At 42.0% G+C, this 19,816-nt stretch overlaps 1 protein-coding gene across 1 annotated transcript in view; it reads left to right on the top strand.

Annotated features, from left to right (window-relative positions):
• The first annotated feature begins 2,647 nt into the window (after positions 1-2,647).
• numbl (NUMB like endocytic adaptor protein) overlaps positions 2,648-19,816 on the top strand; it is a 54,369-nt gene continuing 37,200 nt past the window's right edge. Inside the window, exon 1 of the mRNA XM_078246693.1 lies at positions 2,648-2,976. The gene's annotated coding sequence lies outside the window, so the exon portion shown is untranslated. The remainder of the gene's footprint in view (positions 2,977-19,816) is intronic.

Below are 19,816 nucleotides of genomic sequence, written 5' to 3'. Positions count from 1 at the left end.
CACAGTTAGTAACTGCAGTACATGTTGAGAGAAGAAATGCATTCTTCTCTTGTAGGTTCACGCAACGGAAAGTTGGAGCCTTTCTCTGCATGTAAGAAGCAGCTGGCTTCAGTTTGTTGGAGGAGAAATTGGCTCTTTTTGGGCCTAATCTTTTCAGTGGGGCTAACACTGGACTAGTGAGAGACTATTCCTACCAAGACTAGTTCATTTATGAAGTTGAAACATGGTGCATGTCAGGAGATACATTCTGAAGGAATATTTGTTTACATTATGTATAAATCCAGGGTTTCATTGTTGCTGAATTAAAGATAAAGTGATGTTGTTAGAGTTAAGGTCTACCGAGCATTATTAAAGGCCCAATGTGTAGGAATTTCTCCCATCTAGCATTGAGATCATATATCGCAATCAGCTCTCTCGCACCACGCCGTTCAAAGTATATATTACAGCTACGGTAGCCTTCACGCTATCCTTTATCTTTTTCTGGGCGAAGAAGAATACTCCTGTTCCTGAAATTTGGATTTTGAATACGTGTGGTCCTCCATGTTTCCTTCTTCAAACTTGCTGGGGCCTGGAAGCTACGATACCCATTAGCAGCACCTGTGAGTTTATCATGTGACAGCGAAAACGTGAAAGGTGGAGCAGTATGTCCTGTATGTCCCTTACCGGCTAACGTATTTCAGGATGGCGTATGAATATGGAGCGTCTACCCCAGTTCATGTGAATGCAAATGTAAAATTTCAAGCCAAAAGGAATACTTGGAATTGATGGTGGAGGAGGATGAAAAAGGACAAGTTTGTGAACGGGGAACACAGATTTTGATAATGAAGAACTAAACACATTACACACTGGGCCTTTAAGGGACAGTTGGAAACCTCTCTGCCTAATAGGCTTTTACTGTTTATATTTTATAAGCTGAACTGGCTACGGTTAGTTTTCTTTCTTTGGCTTGTATGACCACTAGGATTCCCTAGGGATGTTTACTGGTTATAGTAACCTTATTGTATTTGCTTGTTTTTCATTTGGACATTGAAGTTATTTGTGGGTTTCAGCAACCTAAGAGTAGTTTACAAGCTACAATTTAAAAACAACCATTTTCTGAATATTTTAAAAGCCTGTATATTAATTTTACAAAATATAATTATCACATCCCTGCCAGACATCTTTAAAAAAAATATTAATAATAATTAATAATTTGTGACTGCTGGAAAATTTCCTACTTCATTGTAAGGTTCATTCAGTGTATGTATGCTCGAGGTTTCAGGTTTCCACATCACACTTGTATAAGTTGCATACAAGGCTCGATGGTGTTTTAAGCCCCCAACGTCTTCTTCCAGGCAACGCTGCGACCGCTGACTTCAAGGCACCTAACCCTAACCATAACCATTGCCTAATTGACTTCAAGGCAGCGCTGCAACCTTTGACTTCAAGGCACCAAACCCTAACCCTAACCATTGCCTAATCCTAGCCCCAAACATCTCGTTGACGTTGGGGGCTTAAAACACAGATAAATGCATACTGGACAGTGATTGGCTTCCAGACTAGGTGTGATGTCACAAAATCCTGCTGGTACGTACACATGTTAAACTGAGATTTAAGGAGAGCACAGAGAAACGTTTTACCTTCAGCAGATGAATATGAAAACAGCCTCCTAGTGTCAAACTCTGCACATACATCCTTCTGCACAGTGAAACTCAAGCATCCAAGTGAAATAACGAAATGACAATTTTTTTGAGTGAAGGGAGACTTTAAATGTGACTAGTTTAAGGGCAACAAAAGAATCATCAAATCATTTAAAATGACTCCATTATATACCTTCAACGCAAAGTGACATCAAGGCTGGACACTGACTGGACCATAAAGAGCTTGGCATTAATCAATAGAGTGCATTTAATGTGTGTAGAAGTTGCCCTGCTCACTGTAATGGCCCAAAGACCTGAATTCAAGTCCACAATGGCAACCTGACAAAGCCCCCTTGAGCAAGGCACTGTTTTTTTTGTATAATCCCTGGTACATTTACTCCAGTACTGTACTTTAGTACAATTTTGAGGTACTTGTACTTTACTTGAGTATTTCCATTCTAAGCTAATTCCTATTTCTACTCAGTTACATCTCATAGGGAAATATTGTAATTTATAATACATTTATCTGACTCTTACAGTAACTAGTTACTTTTTACATAAAAACATAGATGCTTATATGAGATGCAGTAGCCTACTATATCCTACTACTAATGTAGTAGATACAAAGTATTCATAATTGGCTCTGCGATGATTAACATTAAAATGCTCTTACATGTAGGCTATTTGTTAGAAAAACAGAATAATATAGCACTTTGAAAGGAGCCATTCTGCATACTTTTACTTCAGTAACATTTTGAATTCAGGAATTTTAGTAAGACCATGACATTTCTACTTATAGCCTACTTAAATAAAGGATCAGAGTTTCCTACTTCTTCCACTACTGGCTGCTACAAGCAAAAGACGAATTTCCCTACAGGGATGATTGAAAGATGCCGCGCGGTGGCGCAGTGGAGCGACTGAAACAGAGCCCTGCTTCTTTGGAAAACATCAATGGGAAGAGTGGATTTGCATGTCCGGTCGTCTGTGCCAATGGGCGCACTGGGAAGGCTGGGTTAGCGGGTGGAGCGGGGGAAGCAGCCCAGTAAGTACATAGTCAACAACCAAAGCATCAGAGAGTAATACAGATACCTACACCAATTTCACCGAAATCTCTCTTGAATCGCTGTTGTAAACCTTTTTTATTTTGTGTGAATGTGTATGTGTGTGTGTGCACCGACCAGGTTAATTTGCGGCTCCACATCGCCTCCATACATCGCTTCTACAGTGCGGATGAAGAAGATTTTGTGAAATTAGCAATTACAGATTATACTTGTTTAGCCTGATAATACATTTCTGTCTGGGGTCCTGGATTTACACAGAGGAGGAACGGGGAGCCGATCATCCGTCGTTCTCTTGGGTGAGTTCACTGGATTCCCGTCCAATCTGGCATCCCTATTTACTGAGATTTCCAGGGTTATTCGGAGACCCGGTGATGTCTTTATAATGAATGAATCCATCAAGAAGTGCGCGATCCACTCAAAAGTGACATTTAGTTCTCGATTTGTGACTTGGGGTAATTGTGGTTGTGGATACAACTGCAACGCGGATATGGATCTCGCCAGTGGGCCCATGCATGAAATGAATGAAATGTGGCAGCTCCAGCCTTTGATAGCGGTTTACATTCCTAATCCATAAGAGAAACAAGTAGGCTAGGCTATTATAGTAGGACTTTGATCGGCTCTTACACAAAACAAACGGTTAGTCCTAATGTGAAATTTTAGAGGAATATTCCAATGATGCCATATTAGATTAAAAAAAACAACTGTATCGGCCTATAGTATGATTTATATATATATATATATATATATATATATATATATATATATCTATATATATATATATATATATCTCTTTAATATGATCCTATGATAGCCTACCGATTATTGTCAGGAAGGAAAGGTTATTACGTCATTATTGGCGTGGGAAAGGATAATGTACTATCGAGTGAGCTGTAAAGAGTCACGTTGCTTCTTGGGTAATTATTGGTTAAAAGGTTTGCGGTGTTTCTGTGTATTTTCTCCAGGACAGCATGGCCACCGAAACACGCGCCCTGCGTTTGAATATGTAAGACACATAATTCTACCTGTCTGCAGGATTCTCCCTATCTCCCTCCGTTGCATCATACTGTGCGGTTAATGTGTGTCTTTTGGGCTTGATCGCATCATTTTCAAACTTCTTCAGGGCATACTCTTTGTTGGAAAAGTGCTGCAGCTAAGTGTGATCTCTCCCACACTTAAGAACATGAGAGCAAAAAAAAGCATTTGAGACTGCAGCTATAATGCACACACTCACTTACGCACTTGGCACATGCCTTTGTATAGGCCCAGCAAAATGCATGCGGCTCTATTGTCTGTGGAGCTCCATCTGTTCCATGACATGGCATTCCTCAGACAGCCATGTCATGCTGTTAGGGGGTGGTCTACCCTGACCCACTGCTTCTGAGAGAGAGAGAGAGAGAGAGAGAGAGAGAGAGAGTCACATGGAGTGTATTAAGTGGGTAGGTGTAGGGTTTAGGATGTCTCAGCCCACAAGCTGTAGACCACCTGCAAAGACAGCTCCTGGGTCAGACTGGAGGGCTAGGTTTGGCCCAAGATTGGGTTAAGTGAAGCACAAATTTTGGCCTGAGATTAAGCTAGGGTGGTTAGGTTTGGTCTAGAAATCATGAGCTACATTAAGGCTAGGTTTGGTCTAGAGCTGTTGCTAAAGGAAGGCCAGAGGTGGTCTGGAGCTGCGGCTAGAGGTTAGCTAGGTTTGGGCTAGAAACTGGGGCTAGAGGGCAGTTAAATTTAGTCTGGTCCATGAGCTAGATTAGACTAGCTTTAGGCTATGGCTAGGGCTATTAGCTAGAGCTAGAGGGGGCAAGTTTTGGTGTAAAGAGTGGGGCTAAACGAAGTCTAGGTTTGTCTAAAGCTGGGATGTAAGGAGGGCTAGATTTGGCGTGGAGACTGGGGCTAAAAGGAGGCTAGGTTTGGTCTGGTCTACAGCTGGAGCTGGTCCTGAACTTGGGCTAAAGGAAGGCTACGTTTGGTCCTGAACTAGGGCTAGAGGTAGGCTAAGTTTGGTCTAGAAATGGGGCTAGAAGAAGGTTAGGTTTGGTCTGGAACTGTGGCTAGAGGAAGGCTAGGCATGGTCTCGAGTTGGGGATAGACGTGGCCAAACCAAGGGGCTGCTGGATATAAACTGCAACTCAGTCATCACAACTAGAACATAATTACACCACCCCCATCCAAACAGCAGTATACACACACATAAATGCATACACATACACACTCTCCATTTCCCCTCAGACCATTTCCCCTCTTCCACTGCTCTGATTGCTGCATTAGGACTTGGCTGTCTTTTGTTGCACACACACACACACACACACACACACACACACACACACACACACACACACACACACACACACACACACACACACACAGGGGGAGGGTTGGTGCAGCTGAGACCACAATACAACAGGGATCAAAGGTCATCCTGCTGGCCAATCAGGGTGCTGTCTGAGTTGGCTGGTGGTGGAGGAGGGCGTTGCCCCCCTTTGTGTTGGTCAGGGTGGGTCTGCTAAACAAGCGGCTCCACTTCCAGCTCGGACCTGCTACTGCTGGCAGCCACGCTGTGCTTCCTCAGAGCCAGTCACACCAACCTCTGGACACTTTATTAATACTGCAGGTCAGGGGATTGTCTAGTTTAGAGGAAGTCTTTTAATGGTTTAGGACTGGATTTCTGGTTTGTAATCAACTGCTTCTTGAAAACATGAGTTGTTGAGCCTTTACAGAGGAAGAGAACAAGCATAAAAAGTTATGATTCAAACTATAAAATAAGTATACAACTGCGCTGAGGTATATTTTCTGTGTTGACTACTATATTGCACATTGGATGATGTGTGTTTTGAGGACTCACAGTGTTCCGCTGGTAGCCTACTGTGCAGTTGTAATTTGTGTGTGGGTGTTAATGAATGAAATCAAACCCTGCAACTAAAACCCCTAAACAATTCTATTTCTAGTGGTGGGATTAATTAAAGAAATAGAATTCAATAATGAGATTTAAAGTACTTAAACGATGGTGAAGAGAGGAAGGATGGAAAGCGATGAGTGGTGGAAAGAGGAAGTGCTTCAGAGACAGAGCAGGGTGCAGAGGAGAGGAGAGAGAAAGACAATACAACAGAAATTAGGAGAGGCAGAGAGGAAGAATGAGACTGTATAGGAGAACAGAGATATCTTAGAGTGACAATATAAAAGAACAAGAGAGAGACGGACTGAACAAAAGGGAGAGCGAAAAGTGGGAATTAGCCAACAGGCACACTGGAAACCATTTGTTCTCCAGTCACTGTTTTTAATTTGTGGTAGAAACTCCTCTCCTCATTAGATGTGATCAGTCTGCACAGAACCTCCGACACAGAACATGTACTTGTCTTCTAAAATAAATGTATGTCCACATCAGCCTCTCACTTTCTCTCTCTCTCACTCACTCACTCACTCACTCACTCACTCACTCACTCACTCACTCACTCACACACACACACACACACACGCACACACACACACACACACACACACACACACACACACACACACTCCTAAGTGCCTTCAGTATGTTCTGAGCGGAGTTATCTGATTTCTGCAGGCTAGTTAAATGCAACCACTCCCCCCCTCCCATATAGTTACATTACTGCACACGCTAATGGCATGCTCACAGTGCAAAGACATAGGCAATTGTTCCGTACACGTGTCTGTTTATGTGCATTTGATGTGCTCTTATTGCCGTGCGTTATCTTGATCTGGATTGATGAATGATCGCAGCAATGGATTTGAATGCCTATCTAGCGGACACTCATGTGTAAAGGCAGTGGTTTGTGTTTTTCTCTGTGTGTTTGACCATGCGTGTGTGTGTAGAAGGATGCTCCCTGGCTTGTGTGTGTGTGTACATGCATGTTTCCCTAGTGATTAGCAGTTGATTTCTTTGCTTCAGTGACGTTTTTCTCTGCAGATAACAAGAAAAGTGAAAATCTGTCTTTCTCAGCAGCAACAACTCCGAGAGGAGCGCTCAACTGTCACTTTGGGTTGCGAGGGTTGTATTTTTGGTATCATTGGTCCCTTGATTTATTTTTTGGTTGTGACCTATTTCAGCCTGTTTAGCTGTTGACGCTCATATGTGCCTGCTCAATGAGGAATGTGTACGGTGGCCGACAGGGGCGAACGCCCTGCAACTTAAGAAAACACACCCAAATAGACAAAACACAAGAAAATTAAGAAAACAACTTCATTAATTTGACAACACATGTGCAGCATTCAGCAAACGCGCTGCAAACGCACACAACACAACCAAATAGATAAATGCGCTGCAAATATGAAACGATGCAAAAAGAAAAGCACACAAACCCAGAAAACAAATGCAACAAAAAAACGCTGCATCCAGATTATACAACGGAAGTTCTCCAGACCTCTAGAGGGAGCAGCTAGTGGAACAGCTTGATTTTCGACCGCGTGTGTTTTCTTAAGTTGCAGGGCGTTTGGCCCTGTCGGCCACCGTAAAGTGCCTGCAGAAAACCTACAATGCAAAAAAAAAACTCCTAACTCAAACACCACATCCCTCCCTCAGGGTCTGATTTGATCTATATCCGTTTCCCAAGCTTTTAGCAACTGCTTTGCTTGCTGCTTGTCGATTGTTTTCACATGGTTTTGTCCCAAATTACACTGAGCAGCATCTACCGTGAATGTCCAATACAGAATGTGTTTTACCACATACCTCCTTCTGCAGTGTGAACATACTTGTGTGCTGCCTGCCTGCAAGATTTCTACAAAAGTGTTAACTGCCTACACAGGAGGCTCAGCACAGTCTCAGTGTGAGATGACAGAATTACCCAATAATTAATCATCACTTCCCTTTATTACTCCACTGGTAACTGAAAAGGAAAACATGAACGATGGTAGATTCAGGGTTAAAGGAATAGTTTGACATTTTGGGAAATATGCTTATTAGTTTTGTTGCCGACAGGTAGATGAGAAGATCCATACCGCTCTGGTGTCTCCAGGCTAAAAATTTTTAACTAAGCCTTAAGACTGGAAGCAGGGGAAAAGAAGTGTGACTATCATGAAGGTTGCCAGTATAAATCCTCCAACCAGCTAGGAAAATTATTGGAGGGAAATGAATGAGTAAGACTTGTCCCTCCCTTTACAACCATTAATAAAGTGTCCTTGAGCAAGGCGCAGATCCCTCGTTGTGTGATAGAAGATTATAGCTGTTCTTGGCCAAGTTAGATTACTTTTAGCTGTTTGAAAGTAAAGTACGGCAGGATACTTGAAAAACAGTATACATGCTTTCGACTTTCCCTGGATTAAAAGAAAGCATGGTTGCATAATCAGGATTCTCCATTTTACCTATACATGGAGGTAAATGAGCCCAGATGGCCCGTCTGCACTGTCATACATCAGAGGAACGCTACCATTGTTAGTTTCTAATCTTGTGTTATTTACAGTACCTACAGACCACGTACAACGGCGTTCCACCACAATCTTCTTTTATAATTCAAAGCCTGTACATTGTGTGTGCAGCTGAGCTTTGGTCTCACAGTGTGGAAAAAACACTATTTAATATGAAGCAGGTTTCTCCACTGTGCTATTTCAGAGTAATGTCGAGGAAGAAAGATTGTAAGCGACAGACAGGACCTAAGTTAAATCTTCCAGAGCACAGAGGGGCCTATTCACTGTGCTATGTGAAGAGTGGACAGGGAGAGAGAGAGAGAGGTGGGGGTGAAGGAGCAGGGTGACAACACTTAAAGCGTTTTTTTGTTGTTTTTTTTTATACAGTTGATAGCTTGCATCTGTGTGGTTTGTGTGTTCTATAGCTCCACAGGCCTGTCTGAAGTAGTCAGAAACCCAGAGACAAGGTGAAAGATGGATGATAGCTGATAGCAGTTTTCTGCTGATCAAGGACACATATAGGAATTGAAGTGTGTGTGTGTGTGTGTGTGTGTGTGTGTGTGTGTGTGTGTGTGTGTGTGTGTGTGTGTGTGTGTGTGTGTGTGTGTGTGTGTGTGTTATGTTTACCCGTGCTATGACTCATGGTTGCTATAGCGAGGCGCTCTGACAGCAGCTGATTCGGCATCTGACTCCACATGACTGTACTTTTTTTTTTCAGAATTGCAGGTGTCACCAACTTCTGGTGTCTGTTCTTTCACTCTTCCTTGTTTCATTGTGCGTTTTTTCCTTTTATTTCTCCGTCTCTTGCTTTAGTTCGGCAGCTCTCAACAACCTTAAATAATATACCTCATATAGAATTTCCTACTCTCCTCTCAGTCCCATCCCTCTGCCTGTCTCTTTATGGTGGCCAGCTGCATGGCAGATGTGGCCCACTCTCCCAGCTGTTGGCATCATGATCATAAAGAAGAGAGGACAGAAATGGAAATGATCCATCTTGAAAAACAAGGCGTAGTAATCCTCATAGTACACGTGAGGATAAAAATAGCAGGAAGAAGGAAGGAAATAAATAACCAAAACACACCAACACTATGAATAGCCTAGTGCAGGGATTTTACAGTAATATTTTGCTATTAAAACTGAATAGCCATATAAAACTTAAAAGAAGCCAACCATAAACACTGTACCACATTGGGACATTATTATGATGCCACAGAAGATAAAAATGCCATTAAGTAGTGTAAGGCCAGTGTTGAGTACCACATACAGACTTTACTGTAAGTCCCTATTATGACATTAGAGACTTGCATTCATTAGAAACCACATCATTTAGATGCAGAGGAATATGTGACAACCCAGCAAAAGAATATGCCAATGTTTTCAGTAAAATCAACACTGATATAGTAGAGGTAAAGAAGGAGGACTATGAGAAAGAAGACAAGACTAAAGAAAACTACAGGCTGAATCACGAGCAGGGACACAATAGATGAAAAGGCAGAGGGAGTGAAGGAGGGGAAGAGGAGTGAAAACATATCACCCAAATGTCACCAATAATTTGACATTTTGGGATCAACGTTTATTCACTTTCAGTTAAATGAGAAGATTTATACCACCCCCTAGAGCTGTAACAATTCCAAATGTTGCTGTACCATTAATTGTCAAAGAAATAATTGCGATTAACAATATAATTGTCTCTTTCAGTCAAATATAAAAAAATATTTATTTTTGTATTACTTTTTTAAACAAGTTTTGAATGAATTCCAGGTACCTCTTTTGGTTAAATTACTGTGACCCAGATAATGTAGTAACACAGGTACACAGCCTATGACGTAAACAACGCCTCTTTATTATCATAAAACATTTTTTCTTACTGTATCCCCCTTTGTCATTTTTGTTGCTATGAACATGTTTAGGGACAAGTGCCAACAACTAGCATATATTTAGCTCAACAGTCTGACCAATAATTACTCATATAATTAAAATTTCAACTACAAACAATACTACAATCAACAATTACTCTCAACAGTCATACCCCTTAAGACCTTAGCTAATGTTAGCAATTAATTGCGGTTATACAAAGAAACCGCGATTACGTGAAGGAGTTGACAATTAGACAAGTATGTAATAATTGTTACAAGCCTACCACTCTCTTCCATGGTGCCGGTACATTATATTAACACACTCACGTAATGCGGTGATAATTTCTGTAAGATCAGGCTGTTACCTGTTACTTCCTTTGAACTTCGACCAGAGCAACTGGGTGTTTGCAACACAAAACCTTTTCTTTTATTGGTCTCACAATCCTGGACAAAAGTGTTTTGCCTGAAAATTATGTAGCGTAAGCTAGTACATATTGTCTGCTACAAATGTTGTCATTTTCAAAAGAGAATTGAATGTAATGTAATACATAGAAAAAACGAATAACAGTATTTTAACACGGGAGATTTTTGTCCAGGGGAATCCAAATCATCCAAACTGGTTTTCACGCGACCGCAGTTATTTGCTGGTTGCCCATGGACGAAGCTGGAGGCCAAGAGGAAAGAGGTGAGGCACCATTGTAGCCTGGAGCTGGAGAGATGGACAGTGCAGAGGGAGAGATAAAAGGAGGGAAGATGGAGGAGGGATAGATGTCTTCTTTCGCTGGCAAGCTGCACTAAAATGCCACAGCCACTATGAAAAAAGAGAAACAACCATGAAGATTGTTGCTCGTGTTAGCATTTAGAGTGGATTGTTCCTGTCATGACTGCTCAGAGGCTCTGAGGCAAATACTTTGTGAAAAGGGCAATAGAAAGCAACATTTTGATTGATTGTAGGTCATTACACAAGAACCATATTGGACTATATGCTGACCTTTTCTATACTCTGCTCTTTTCCTCAAATTTTTTATAATCCTCCCCCTGTCTTTTTCCAATGTCCTCCCAGTCCTCAGTTGATAAAAAGATCCCTGTGTCTTTTCTATTCTTTGTCTTTCTCAGTCCTCTCCCTTTCCTCTCAGAATTTCTTAATCTATCTCACTTTCCACCCTTCTTTCTGTCTGCCTTTCCCGGCCAGGGGAAGTGGCAGTCGCTGCCTGCTGGCTCCCAGAGGAACAGACCTGCCTTTGTTTGTCTGCACTGCCGGAGGATGAGGAGCCGGTCTACCCAGTAAGCCCAGCATGTCCAGTAGGGATTCAGGGTTTGTCTGTGTCGAGCCAGCCACCCAGAACGCCTGTAAATCATCCAGCCACTTAAGCCAAGGCCTTCCCGGTCTGTATAGCTAGCTAGCGTCAGTCAGGTATTATGTTAGGCACTCTCGAGTATTAGGAAGAATGGATGGGAAAGCACTGTGCAGAAGGAGACAGACCGCAGACCTCGATTAAATGTTTTCCAAGCATAACCAAAAAATATGAAATGACTTTGAATCCTGAACAGAAGCTTTGCTATTCAAAAACTCCCCTACTTTGGACAAATTCCAAAGTGTGAAATTATTGTAGCCCAATGTATCTCCTCGTGATGCTATAAACTGAGAGCAACCAGTGAAAACAGTCAGATGTTTTATAATGCTACATTACATTATGGCATTTAAGTACCACCGTTCTTTTTTTGGCTGTTAACTTCCACAGAGTAGCCTATTGATACTTGCTGTGTGATGGAGAAAAACACCTGATTCACACACACACACAGATATGAGGGGATTTTGAGTGTTTTTGTTCACTGGAAGATATATTTAATGGACTGTACTTGATTTTCAGAACATTAATATAGCAGTGAACAACTATTTGCTATGTAAGGATATAGTGGAGTAATTCCATGTGCATGTTAATACATGTGAGTGCCTCGTGCTTCGGTATCTGATGCCGAGGGCCGTGATAAAGCATCTTTTGGGGAACGGTCTGTGAGAGCCGTGTGGAGGCAATCCAAAACCACTTTTTTTCTGTATATGGAGTACAGCCCCTTTAAACATAAGGCTTCAGTTGTGGATGGAGCCAGGCTAGCTGTTTCCTTCTGCCTATAGTCTTTGTGCTCTGCTAAGCTAACTGTCTCCTTGCTGTACCTTCCTAATTAATGCAACACCTGTAAACTACTATACTATAACACGTTATATCAGTACAAAAAAAAAAAGTGTAAAAACAACAAGTGGTTTTATGGGCAGTTATGTGCTGGACTATTTCATGGCTGAAATAGACTCTGGGGTTCAGTGATAGCTAAGCTAAGCTAATCGGCTGCTGGCTGTAGCTGTATAGCCTATATTTGATGGATATAAATGATATAGCTTAAAGGATAAAGAGTGGTATCAATCTTCTCATCTAATTCTCGGCATGAAAGCCAATAAGCATATTTCCCATGTTCCTTTAATGTCCTCCTTCGGCATTGTGAAGGCTACAAGTGACATTCCAAATCGACTAAATAATAAAAGAGAAAGAGCAGTTATACTTAAGGAGGTACAGAGAAGTCACGAAGATACAAAACCAGCTTATTGGCAGGCAGGTTTGCTTGTTATCTGTGTGTGCAATCTCATATGATCGCACTCCTCGTTTTGAAAAGCTTCCAAACTTCTTCTCCCAACCACTACCAAGCCCTTTTGGGAAAGGAAACCAAAAACATCCAGTACCATTGATTTTTCTATTATATTTCAAACCTGAAACTACTTAACATCATTACGCACAACATGATCCTTCTGATATCATGCTCTCAGCTTTGACTACACTCTCCAAACATGATGAAATCTAGAATAAGCCAGAGTGCTTTTTTTTGTTGATGTTATGTTTTTATGGATGAGGCTCCAGGCACCTCAGGGTTCAACAAGCCGTAACAAGGGGATCAATAGAAAGTATATAGACTGTCCTCCCATAGGCTGCGTCTGCTCTCGCCTCAGATCACAGAGTAATATTGTGGAGATGCCAAGGCGACACCCAGCCAGCGTGGACATAATTTGATGTAATAGGAACAATATGGTTTGATTAGTGGAGCCTCTCTCTTCATCTTTCACCCTGTAGCACCACTTTGCTCTCTGTAAATTCAATATGTCAGCAGAGGTGAGCGTGCATATACCATTCTCTTTAAAACTCCCCCTCCTTACCCTCGACATCACTCCTTGTCTCCTGGTTTTTAAATGATGGTACAAGAGTAACTGTAGAGTAGTATACGCTACAAGAAGAGGAGCAGAGAGAAGAGGATGGGAAGGATGATAAGCAGTTTTGAGGAGAATAAAAAATAAATGGCTAAAGGGCTGGACAACAGTCTGACTCAGCCGCATGTCCTGGATTGTCCAGTTCACCAGATGGCTGCTTGATATGTACAGAGAGAACAGACCGAGGCACACCAGACTCTCTGTTCCTGTGTGTGTGTGTGTGTGTGTGTGTGTGTGTGTGTGTGTGTGTGTGTGTTTACATGCTATCTGTCCTATGCTGCTCCCTGTGCTCCACATAGGGAATGTGTTATTGCTCTTGCTCCGCATTCCTAAAAGCCAGAGGAAAATCTCAACCCCTTTTAACCCCCCTTCTCAGCTGTAGACCAGCTTTGAAGTTTTTTTTTTCTCCTCTCTTTCTCTTCTCTCACTTACACACCCTTACACATCCCATACAGCTTCTTTCCTCACATGGATTTTGTTGACATCCTGGCAGCCGGCTCAGACAGAGGCTGTATGGAAGATATACTGAGTGCATGTTGTTTTGCTGAGGTGTTGCTTAGTCAAGCTGTGTTTGCATGGGATGATTTGGCGATATAAGGCATCACCCTCGTCGTGACACAAATGCATTTTGTACGATTTTTGAGATAGTCTGGTTGTTAGCACGGGGAAAGCAAACAGCCTACCTTGCTGGTTTCTTATCCTCTCCTTTTCTTTTCACTAGAGACTTGCTTTGATAGACAGATCCCCAGTCCACAGAGTGGTTGCATGTACCCCCACTGCCTGTGAAGTGGAGGGCTGTTTACGCATGCTGTCTGTGTCCATGTAGTTGTGTGATACCTGCTGCACCACAACAACTGTTGATAATGAGGACTCACTTGCTCCCTATATTACCTTTATCATAAGCTGAGATGTTCAGAGGTGCATTCAGAAACCATCCTGTACTTGCATTATGTATACACATTCATATTCCCATTATGCTGCATTCTGCATTGCTATAGACTAATTTCTTTCCCTCCCAATTTTCTGCACAAGTCCCTCAGCGCACATCTACAGTTATTTAAACCTTCCCTAATGTGCGAAAAAATCGTATCTAATCTATCTAATAAGTGTTTGCCTGAGGCCCCGCTTTACAAAATAAAGTTAGGAATGATTTTGTTAGGCTCCCAGTTTGCTGTGTGGGCTGCCCACTCCCAAGTATATCCGTAGACTTACAAGGTATGAAACAGAATTATACATATAAGAAACGAGGATAAAAGACAACACAGTGTTTAATTAGTGCTATACTGCAAAGCATGTGATTTAGTTTCATATTTAGCCTTGATATCTTACTTACTACTTTCATTAGTTTCCTTTAACACTGTTCCACTTTTTAATGATATTTAAGTGTTTGTATTGTATGAGACACGTTAAAACATGACAGGATTCAGAAATTAGCTAATTTACACAGTTAGAGGTGACAAATGGTTAAGATACAGCTTTTTATATTTATACAGGTGCCATTCTTATGTCATTGAGCAGTCGGGAAATGTTCTTCAAGTACAGACCATCTGTGTATTTGTAAGTCATAATCTGTGCATGGCTCTATGTAGGTCTGTGTTATCTAATACAATCTGTCCCTATCCAATATTTACACTTATCTGCTAAGCCTTGAGGGTAAAGAGACTGGAAGGAGGAGAGGAGAGGAGAGGAGAGGAGAGGAGAGGAGAGGAGAGGAGAGGAGAGCAATACACAGAACTCTTCCTGGAAGTCTCCTGACTATAAAAGGGAATCCCACACAAAACAGATTTAATGCATAGACAACAAAGTTGCACACGCACGCACACACTGGCAAATGCTATTGCACTCAGTTAGCCAGTGCCCAGTACAGTATGTCTGCTGTGCTGCAGATACTTCAGTAGTAAATTGATTTTAAAGATAAGATGTGTGCATGTATGGGCCGGTATGAGTTTCTGACGGTGTGTTAACCTTCAGCAAAAATATCACGGTTTCACGGTATTGCAATTACAGCTATAAATGTATTATTTTTTAAATGTCTGAGTAAAAAAAATAAATAAATTTTGAAACACACTGCACACTGGCACTGGGAGAGGGATTTCTAAACTGCACTTTCTGTCCAGACTTAAAAAAAAAAAAACAGCTCATACCATAGAAACGGTATGATAGAAAATTGTATTGGTTTTGAAACCGTGACTTTTTCAAACCGCGGTATACATTGAAACCGGTAACCGGCCCATGCCTACCACACACACACTCATGCCCAGACATGACATTTACTTTGAGCTTTAAACGCCCTCTAAACCTATTTTCTCAACCAGTCTTACTGTACACACGATGGTACACACATTTTCATGCCAAGTGGTATATTGTTTGCTAGTTACGATTCCTGTGACGCAAGTTAGACAAAATAGAAAATGGGTTCAATATGTTTTAAGCTGTCTCTAATTAAAGCAGTGAAATCAAATTCAAGCGAGTTTCACTGCAGCTCTGAGGTGACTTTCCTGACTTTGCCAGTGTTTTGCACAACTTCTCCACTGATCCCGAGCCCACGATGACTTTTTTTTCAGTTTCTCTTTCTCTAAAGCAATCATTGTTCTGGCCTTGGTCTTTTCTCTCTCTTCTCTCTGCTTTACTCTTTTGTTGTGCTGTTCTCTTCTGACGCAGCAGACTCACCCCGCCAGCTACACATAACAGAGTGAAAAACAAGAACAGAGCTTGAATCAATTACTCTGTGGATGCACTTGATTTAGTGGTGATCTGAATAAGCATTTCTGAAGTGATGCTGGCTGCATCTGCAACTTTTTTTCTTTTCTTTTTTTGTATAAATCAGAGCTGATCTGCTGTCAGCCTGGATGCAGATCATAATCAAGGAGGTGGTTAGATCCATGAGTCAGCCTCTCTCTTCCAAGAGGATTCATTTGAGAAATATAAGATCCACTGTTGGAATCACAGGGTGTTTTTAGAGAATCACCTTAATGAATGATGATACTTCCACTAAATCATAATAATTATGACATACAAATGTTTTTTCTTACAGACAAAAAGTTACATACATGTATTGATTATTACTGTCTCATAAAGATATGAAAAACAGTCTTTTCACTGCTGAAGGCAATTTTTGCTTCTCTGCATTGCCTCACAGTGACAATCGTGTATGAGTCACCGGCTTTGAGCCGTAGTGATCTATTGTCTCTGGGTTTGAAACGTCAGAGAAGGCTTGTTGGAAGATGTCTGCCTGGGTAAGAATAGTTCCATACCTCCAGGGTTTGAGGCGTTTGGGGCGTGGTGCTGTGGTTTACGAAGAGTGTCTCAACACTGTTATGGAGCAATCAGAGAGACAAACTGTCCTCCTACTGACAGATGGTCGTGTGTGTGTGTGTGTGTGTGTGTGTGTGTGTGTGTGTGTGTGTGTGTGTGTGTGTGTGTGTGTGTGTGTGTGTGTATATTTCTGCCCACATCTCGGTGAGGATTCTGGTTTGTGGGGGATGGGATGTGGAGTTTGGGGAGAAAGAGGAGGTGGAGAAGTGTGGGGAGAGGTCAGTGGAGGCACAGCTGGTGAGACCCCCACACCGAACCAGCTGCTGCCTCAGAAGAGCCTGTCAGCAGCCTGCCTGCCTGCCTGCCTGCCTGCCTGCCTGGCTGTACGTGCCTGCCCTCATCTCCCCCCCCAGCTCTCCCTCTGTCATGTCCCCCTGTAGACTCAGCCCAGCTGTTCCAAGCTTTCTCCTACTCCCCTGCCACTATGCACCCTGACCTCCTCCTGCATTTACAAACAAGTGTGCAAGCTCCTGAGTATGTACACGTACACATAAGCCCTGAAACATTTTGCCCGGTTGAGTCAGTAATCCCACACGTCATATCAAAGGTGTCTCAGTAGTGGTGGTGAATCTGTAAGGCCCCTGTTGGACCGGCAAGTAGAAGCCTGAGGGGGGAGTAAATCTACCAGCTGGGTCTGGGCCCTTCAGGGTGGACTTGGTTAATGCCTGTTCATGGGCATCAGATACACAGTATGACAAATTCCCTGCATCGGACATAAAATGACACTTAAAGAGCCATGCTGATGGTTTTCGCGCGTCTTGTGCCTATTAAATACAAATTGTGAATACTTGATGTCACTGCTGATCACTTTCCTTGAAGCCATTAGTTTCATTTTTTTATGTTACGGTATGAAAATCAACTTGCGTGCTTGCTGAACTCAGAAGGAGGAGAGCTTTGGATAAAGAGCAGATCCTTTCTCAGCACGTACTGGATCTTTGATCTGAGGCACCTACATGCACTCAAGGAGGCGCTTTCAGACTGAACTGAATAGTAACTGAACTCTCTGCACTTTATCACACAGCACTTTATTTCTGTTCATTGCATTTGTGATTTGTGCCTTATTTATGGGTTTTTGTTAACAATTAATAAAGTTTAAAAAAAAAAGGAAAAAAAAAAGAAAAATCAATGAAACATGCTTGAGGTTAATCATTTTTCACAGGGATTCATCACCTAAACATCATTATTGTGTTGGCAACAGGAACTGGAAAACTTGTGGTTGTGATGAAAAGTAGCGGTGAATTAATTTTTTTAATTTCTTTTATTGTCATACACTAAAGTGCTGCCCAGGCATATGGGTTTACAGTACAAATTACAATCAGAGGCAACAAAAATGAAAGCAAGCAAACATATGCATATGTGTCCTACAGCAACTTACGTTGATGGTAAGCCTGTAACATAAAAACTGAACACAAATGCTTTGTACTGTATGTAAACAAGTTAATTATGCGTGCTGAATTAAAATGAAAGGTTATGTTATCAGAAAATATAAGCCAGAAGGCAAACACGAAGAGAAATCAGTGTCATTAAATAGTTCATGTAAATTTGGTGTCTTACATTAAAAAGGCTACAAGTCTGCAGCCATGCTAGCACCTCTGTGAGGCTGTTCACAGTGGTGCTTTGAGCTAACACTATCATGCTGCTGAGTCTAATGGGTATGACAGCGGGTACTTTGCCATAAGTCATAGATAGGTTGACCTGATGATGATGCTAGATGAAAAGTCAGAGGATCACAGAAGTTATTACAATTCATTATGAAGGAAACATGAATATATATATACCAAGTTTCATGGTAATCCAGCTAATAGCGGCTGAGACATTTCACTCAAAACCACTTGACCAATGTCAACTTCGGTCACTAAACAACAAAAAACTATAGTGGACTTAATTGTGATGCATCACTGATCTCACACATTTTATGTCTCTGCAAGTTGATTTTCATGCTGTTCTGAAATTAATGGAATCCAGTGACTTCCTGAAAGGTAGGAAACATGCAAAACCATGCAAAGTATTATCTTTGAATCTGGAGACAAAAGGGAATACATCAGTAATAATATGGTGAATTAATAATACATTATTAGCCTCACCAAATGCACACAGCCTGGAGGGAACACTGATGCTGAATCTTCCTTTGATGTGATTTTTATTTAATAGCCTACATTATTGATTTCTGGCTTCTTTGCTCGTTGTTTGCCCTCCATTTATAAAAAAAAACTAAACCCGTACAAGTTCAAATCTGAACTGAGGCCACCCAGGCTGCACCTTACCATCCCCAGTTGCACTGGGTGCTGGGTTGCCACACCCTCTCTCTCCCTCTCCCCCAGTGCTATTGTTCCCTCAATGACAAGGCCCACGTGTCCCCCTATTCAGCATCCTGGTGGGGGGTAGGCGGGCTCTTTGTCTAGCTGCCATTGTCCCAGACACGCTTCCATTTGACGGACACACGTGCTGTCAAAAGACAAGGGAGCAGGGGAGGAGGAGGAGGAGGAGGGGCCACCGCTGGCCATTATTCTCGGTGGTGGTGGCGGTGAAAAGACGAGACGCGCTGGCCATCTGTGGTGCGTGTCTGTAATCTGTAGTGACTGCACACAGACGCACACACTTCTTGGTTTCTAAGAGAATCCCTCTCTATTGTCTCACCACGCTTTTCTCGGGGCATGATGCCTATTGAGATGGTTTTGTTTTGCTCTAAAGTGGGGTGTGGAAAGAGAAGGAGAGAGTGTGTCAAAGAGGCCGATATGGTTGAAGTATGGTGGGAGAGAAAGTGACTGCAAGAATGTTCTATATCCTCTCATTTCTTCTGTATGTCAAAGTGACTATTGTTGAGCGCCTGTTTTCTAGCAACAGGCCTTAAACACCAGTCCACTTGTCTTTCCTCTCTCTCTGTCTCTTTTTCTCTCTCTGGCCTTGGATGACCCAGTGTGTGAGGGGCTTCATCTCAGCACTGTTTACCCTGCTTCCTTACAATCCACCACCTCTTCCCCTTCCCTCTCTGAAGATTAACTGATGTTCTCAAAACTGTAGGCTCTAACATGGGCAAGTTTCTGGAAGTCACTGTGGGATGTTTTCACTGAGCTGAAATGTGAGATAACTGTCCCAAGTTGTTGCCCAGTGGATGTATTGTTCTCTTCTTCCTTTCTTCCTTTCTATCTCCTGTCTTTCTTTCCTTCGTCCAATCTATAATTCCTGCATTCATTCACTTCCTCACTTTTTCATTGTGTGTCCCTTCCCTTCATCCTTCAGTCCCTCTGTATTTAATCCCTTCCTTTCCTTTTAGTCCTTTTTCATTCACTAGTCCTTATTTGCTTCCATGACTGGCATTTCTTCTTTTTCTTTTCTAAATTTCTTCTTCTTCTTCTT

Source organism: Sander vitreus, chromosome 3 (assembly GCF_031162955.1).
Source record: "Sander vitreus isolate 19-12246 chromosome 3, sanVit1, whole genome shotgun sequence".
In the NCBI taxonomy this organism is placed as follows: Eukaryota; Metazoa; Chordata; class Actinopteri; order Perciformes; family Percidae; genus Sander; species Sander vitreus.
Note: the sequence above shows the minus strand (reverse complement) of the source record. Positions and strands in the feature narration are given on the sequence as shown.